Raw genomic sequence first — 7032 nt, 5'->3', positions numbered from 1 at the left:
TTGCTATAATGGACTTTAAACTTAACACACAAACCCCATATCTTCAGGTAGTCCAAATCAGTATCTGGAGCAATACTGTAGGAGGAGTCTGAAAACTATACTTGGTGGATATGACCAGAAATACCATTGACTGTTTCATGCAGTTGTGCTGTCAGTGGGTGGTTACCTACAGGTTTTAAAGTACGGCACAAAAAGATGCTGGCAGAGGCCACTGGGTAGCCTCACTTGCTGCCTTCTGTCTTACCCTTAGAGAACCTGCTGCATAAGAGATTCAAACACTTAGCTACAAGGCTGGTTCTTCTTCTGCATGCCCACCTCCACTTTTCACAGAAGTGTATTTTGAAAAGCAGCTCAATTTGTTTTATGCTTGAGCTAAATTTCTATCAACAACTAAAAAGGCATGTGAAGAAGAATTTGGTTTGGAGAGACTCGACAGCCAATTAAGGGGTGGTGTTCCAACTATATTTAGGATCTGGCTTACACATAGCTCTCCTCAGCCTTGTTTGAGCTCTATCTTAACTTTAAAAAATCCATTCTAAAGGGCAAATCCGCAGCCTCTGGGGGTTGTCTGGGTGATTGGAGTCAGCAGGTCTCATAACTGAATAAAGACAGCGCAGAAAAGGCTGTGGCCATCTGCCTGAGACCAGCAGGTTGTAGATCAGGTTAGCTACTGGTGACTCCTGCTGTAGTTGCTGAGGGTCAATGAGGACCCTGGTGGCACCCTTGCTTCAGGCAGCACAGAGCTGGCTTCCAGGTCACGGCTGTGGGTACCGTAGCAGCACCCAGCAGTGAGTCCTGTTCACTGCTCAGCAGCAGCACCCCCAGAGGGCTGGCAAGTCACGCGCAGGAGATGCAAAACCCAGCTCTGCAGGCGTTGTTCACAGACAGGCCCCTGGACTTCGCTGCCCAAGTTTGCTCATGACCTACTTGTAGCAGTATGTGCTTGTTACCATGAGGTACAAATGCAGCAGAAGTGAGAAAGAATTATGACTGCGTATCTGAGACAAGCCCATAACTTGCTGTCCTACATTTATGGGTTAGTGCCAGTGAAAGCCTCTACAGAGCAGGTGAGCCTGGCATGCCTGATTCTTTGCAACAGGACTGTAGATTTATCATTAAAATCTGTTACTGTCCTGTTTTTGCAAGTAGGCTTTACATCTCAGTACTTAATATAACCTTGTAGTTCATAGCGAGGATCTGGCATTTGCATCTGACCTCCCACCATTAGGGGAGCCTTGGCAGCACCCTCTGGAGTCAGAGTGAGGTGAGAGATGACCACGAGATCTGTTTGCAGCTTGGATCCAGCAGTTCCTTTCAGCACTGAACAGCATCCAAGAGATGCTGATCTGAGGTCGAATTTATTGTGAGAAGAAAATCTCAGTTACCTCATCCCTCTCCTTCAGTCCTTTGTCCCTAAGATCCCCTTCCCAGGGGCATTGGTCCTTGCCATCTTCATACCTTCTGTCCAAGGTGAAGACACCAGGGGAGAGGCCACAGTTCATCCTGCTCCTTTCCGGCACCCTGAACTTCTTGCTAGGACGAGCGCCCACGTCCCACACAGTACGGGTACCCACTCTTAGGGCAGCAGGCTGTGGGCTGGCCAGCCACCCATTATCCCTAGGGCCGGCCTGGTTGAAAGCCTGGCAGCCCTGTCTCTGCTCACCTCCAGCCCAGCACACTGCTTTGAAAGCTTACTGTTTGGCCTTAAGCATCACTCCAGGTTTTACTCCAAATGTCTTCTGGGGCAAAAGATTCCATTAAGCAACTTCTAAATCACAGCATTTATCGGCTCTGCTGCCTAATGGCTGTGAAACTTGGACCTCATTTTGGAGCCAAGATACAGGGATAAATGCCCTTGGCAGGTCGGTGCTTTACTGGGATGCCAACGAGTCAAAAAACATGTAGCAGCTCTGAAAATAGCATGCTGCAATTTTCCTTTAATGCTTGTCTCCAGAAAGAATGAGGGAATGAAAAAAAATAAGGGGGGAGGGAGAAGGGAGTCGTCTGTGTATTTTGGATGGCTCAACATTTCAGTAACCAACCAGAGGTTTACACAGGGGCCTGCCCTCAGCCTTGACTTCCCTTCTTACCAAAAGTGGCAAGAGTGCCGGTGACCCCGAAGTCAAGCTGGCCATCTGCCTCCTGGGTTTGTGCTCTGAAGTCAGAGAGGCAGAGTGAGGGCAGCCTTTGAAAATTTCCCCCATCAGCCAGGCACAAAGTGTTCTGTAGGGATTGCTGTTGCTGCTGCGAGGTGCCAGCTGCTATGGAAAGGTGCAGTGGCACACAGCATCGTCGTGAAGGACCAGATGAAAAAGATGAGAGAAGAAGGAGCAAAGTCCGAATGGAAGTAGAAAATTCACCACTTTGCTCCTCTCCACCATGACGTTTTCCAGCTACACGAGCTGAAGCATTGGCTACAGCTAACTTGGTGGCAAAATTTATTTTGACTTGCAGGAAGCCCGGATTTTATTACAGCTGTTTGTTATTAAAGGGCTGACTGAACATCCTGCTCTCCTTGCCACATTTTTCAGGGTCTGTATCTGCCAAGAAGGAAACTTCTGGTGTGTGCCTATAAGCCTATGTTTAAGAAACTGCTCGGGCCTCTGCGTTGTGCTGAACCCTTTGGCTTCCACTCTCGCTTGGCTGCAGCCCAGTTCCTCTGCAGCAGAGAAGGACGGCAAATACTTGTGGCCACTAATTACAGCTTATTTTCACTACTCCATCCTGGATTCTGGAGAAACTGAGCTGCTGCTGGCGATCCAGAGCCCCAGGAGGAACCGAGCTCCTGCCCACCTAGGTGAGCTGCTGCCGAGGCCTCGCAGCGGCCCCTGAGCCCTTCACCCGCAGCCTGATGCACGCTCAGCTGGCCCCACAAACTGCATCTGGCTAAAGTCACAGAAATCCCACAGGGAGATGAGAGGTTCTTGGCCCTCAGCCCTGCCAGCACAGGAGTGTATTTTATTGTGTGTCCTCCGTTTTGTCTGCTCTGGCTCTCGCCTCACCAAGGGAATGGTCTTGCTGTCACTGACAGTCGTGCAGTGTCTTATTATCAGCGTATCAGGTGCTTGCTTTCCCTGAGGCACACCTGATGTTAAATTTCACACAGACCCCTGTATATTTCCTCACAGATCAAACCATTTTGAGTGCCCATTTCCTGGCCAAGTTGTACCACATCTGTACCACCAGCCTGGACCCAAGCTTTAGGATGGCAGGATAAATTTGATATCAGCTGAGCTGATGGTGTCAAAGTCCTGCAAGGCAAGCTCCTGGCCACTGAGATATCAGCAGTAATGTTTCAGGAGCACAGATGACTAAGAACAATTTTGGCAAAGTGTGCTCCTGTACGGTCTTTCCACCAGCCACTTCATATCCAGTCCTGCCTAGGAGCACGTGAAGCTTCTTACGACTTGCACGAACAAACAAGGGCCCTGTAGCCCCCTGTCACTGGCACAAGTGGCACCGCTCAGTGAGGAACAGAAGTTTGCTCCCCACCAGATCCCTGCGTGGCAGAAACTTGCCCAAGCTCAGGACAGGGAGCCAGTGCCCAAAGAGTCACTGAGCCAGGTCTCAGGCCTACAGCTGTGCTCTGGTGACCAAGACCTGTCTCCCAGGCCCAGCATCCCCTGGCCTAGGTCACTGCTAGCAGCCAGCAGTCCATTTGGGTTACGTGGGCTCTCCTGGGCTGTAGGGGTTTTGGCACTGATGGATGGAGTGGGAACTGGGAACTGGCAAGGTGGGTCCTGGCTCGGTGCCCCCGGCCTCACAGACTGCATCCAGCAGTCGGTGACTGCACTCCCAGAGAACTTCAGCTGGCATGAGAAAAATCGCAATCTCGACTCCTTTCAACTGTACAGATTCAGCTAAAATCTGCAACAGCAACAGCACCGAGTCCTTCCGAGTTCCTTCCCAACTAGTCCTCCAGGGCATTTCTTTTTGCTAGAAATTCCATTAGCTTTTACTGTTAAGTTCACTGCAAGGCACTTCTGGTTTTAATTATATAGCCTTTATAATGCTTCCTCTGGCACTACCTCAGTATGGAAAAAATGAGCATAGGATGTAGACAGATAAAAAAAAAAAAGCATAACTATTAATTCCAGCACTAACAATGCCAGATCATTATAGTTACAAACAGATTTGTCTCTGTAACCCAGCGCAAACAGCTGGCTTTCAGTGTTTTTATAGGAATGTACTAAATATGACAAAAATGCCTTTATCTGGGGGAGCTAATTTTAGATACCATTTTTAGCCAGGCAGTGGAAACACTTAGGGAAGAAATGATGGAACCTCCAATTAAGAAACATACTGCAGGACGCATTGCATCTATCCTTCCAGATGCGCTCCCCTCAGTGTGTCCATCGTGTGGGAGCCTCTGCCCATCCAGCATTGCCCATCTACCCTCTCGTCAGTGGAGCTTGTCCCGGTCTCCATAAGGCCACCAACCTCCAGACCCCCCGGCCACAGCTGTGCCCACCCCACCATCCTCCTTCTGTCCAGGCGTGGGTAAAACCCAAACCACGCATTTTTCCCAGCCCCAGCCCTTCCTGCCCATGACGAAGCAGCCTCCCATGCTGAGCCAGGGGAGCCAGGCCTCTTGCCTGCCTCAGGGGAGGCCCCTTCTCATCCGAGAAGGCTCCCAGTGGCTGGTTCGCCTCCAGGAGAGCAGGCGAGATGTGCACACGTATTCGCCATGCACAGCAATGTAAACAGAGTAATTACAATCTAATTAAAGAGAGGAAAAGCGTGCGGCACGCAAATAACTTGTAACTGGAGAGGTGCGGGAAAAGATTTTTGAGTTATGCAGAGCTCTGCTCTTCAAAAATTCATAGGCTTCGAGTTATTTCTGCCACGTTTGAAATCCCTTTTGACTTCAACAGCCTCAGCACTCGCAACCAGATACCTACAAAATGTTCTCATTTCGAAACTGCTTCCCCAGCATCCATCTCCTTTTTGCATAGCGTGGGTCTTTGTTCCCTGCGCAGTCCTTGCAAGAGGCAGCAGGACCCTGCACTGGTGGTGGCTGTGGGGATGGGGTGTTTGTAAGTCCTCAAGGACACAAAGTGTCCTTGTGTATATACACATATATTTTTAAATTCAAGAAATTGGGGCTGAAAACTGCAGGCTCTTGCTAACAGAAATCGAAACCCTGAAGATCTGCCAGCGTTTCCCCTTTTAGGGATGCCCTGAGGGCCAGCTCCATCCGTCACACTTTTTTCGGAGCAGACTGTGGCACAGCCCACTCTTTGCTGGCCTTTTCGACAGCAGAACCTCCTCCAGCTCCGCAGCCGTGGTGGATGCCCTCTAGTGAGGGCATCATTGCCTGATGGCAAACTTTGTGTGACCTCAGGTACCGCATGCCACTTTGAGATGCCCTCATGAGACTTCCTGAGGGGGTGCAGGTCCCATGTATGTCAGCAAAGGTGTTGTTATCTTTCAAGGACTGGTGAAACAAAGACTATGGGGGCCTGTGCATCGGCTCAGTGCTTCAGTTTGTTATAAATAAAATTGCAACTTCCTTGCAAAAGTGGTTGCAAATAACAACGGTGAAGACCATGTGCTCATGCCACTTGTGGCATTTCTTTGCCTCGGCGAGACTCTCGGCTACAGAATTTCCTCTTACAAATTGCTCATGGTGCACAGTTCTTCACTGTTAAGAGCCAAAGAAGACGCCCTTTCAGCTTTTTGTACTGCATGAACTGTAGCCCAATGAATGAAGCTGCAAGTTTCATAATTACAGGACATCGTTTTGTTCCAGCTTTGAAATTATTCTAAAGAGGTTTTCTACACTGAACTCTTTCAGATTTTCACTGGATATCAGAAAGTATGCTGAGACTCCTCTTTGGAGACTTTGAATGAAAGCCATTGACTGATCTTAATATCAAATGGCAATGCTCGCCCCTAGGCTGAATGCCTGCACACAGCTCGAAGCGTCATCTTAACCTCCTTAAAAGCAAAAAGCATCAGCTGAAGTCACGTGGAAGCAATCTCACGGTGGGAAGTGCAAGGAACAGACATTTGTAAGGCACTTGAGATGATGGGAAAGATGCCTTTGTGAGCACTAGCTGAAAGCATGGGCTAGCTGAGGAATAAATGTCCCCATGCTCTGACAGGCTTCATGCTGGGTCCTGCACAGAAATGCCACAGTACTACAACGGGACAGGAAATCAAATTTCTGGAAATACCTGAACAGATTCCTGCAAATTCCCCCAAATTCCTGCAAAATCCTGGACCACGGGAGAAGCTAGGCACACAGCAGATCCAATGCACAAAGCAACCTCAGAGCTTCGGCCCCAAGGCCAGACGTGGAGCTGGGGATGTCCCTCTGACGTGTAGTTTTGCAGCTTCCCAAGCAGCCTTCAGTGTAGATGCCCTTGAGATCCAGATCACCACTCAAAACTGAGTTTTGAGTGATCTGGATCACTCTGATCTGGATCACTTGATCTTTCACTCAAAACTGAGTTTTGAGTGAAGCTGAATTCATTGGAGAACCTGCATTTGCCCTTTTTTTTTTTTTTTTTTTTTTTTTTTTTTTTGTCCAGCTAGTTTTAAAACTGGACAATCCATGTGTGGTGAGTCCGAAGTTGGCTGTCAGTTAGTGTAGGGGACCAGCCACTCCCCTGCTGGGGATTATTGCTGAAGACTTTTACACAAACTGGCCCACATGTATATAAAATAAATTTATATATATTATATATGTTACAGATTTTATTTGTTGTATATAAACATAAGTTGATGTAAATATTAATATGCATCTGAAATGATGGTGTTCCACTTCTGCCTTCATTTATGCATCTGAGTGATGCACAGGGGCAACAGGACTGCAGGGAGGAACGTGGTTCTGCTTAGTGCAGAACTGCAGCGTTATAAAACTAATGTTACATCTCCAAAGGTCTTTAAATCACTAATTCCTGTTTGGTGTTAATGTTTTTAAAGAGTTGGTTGTTAGTAATCAGGGAAACTACAAAATTAACAGCTCTGGAGACTTAATTGTCAGAACATTTTCAATCATTTATTAGGGAAGGAAATCCCTGCCTG

Source organism: Anas acuta, chromosome 3 (genome assembly GCF_963932015.1).
Source record: "Anas acuta chromosome 3, bAnaAcu1.1, whole genome shotgun sequence".
Classification (NCBI taxonomy): Eukaryota; Metazoa; Chordata; class Aves; order Anseriformes; family Anatidae; genus Anas; species Anas acuta.
The sequence above is the reverse complement of the archived record's forward strand: the minus strand, read 5'-3'. Positions refer to the sequence as shown.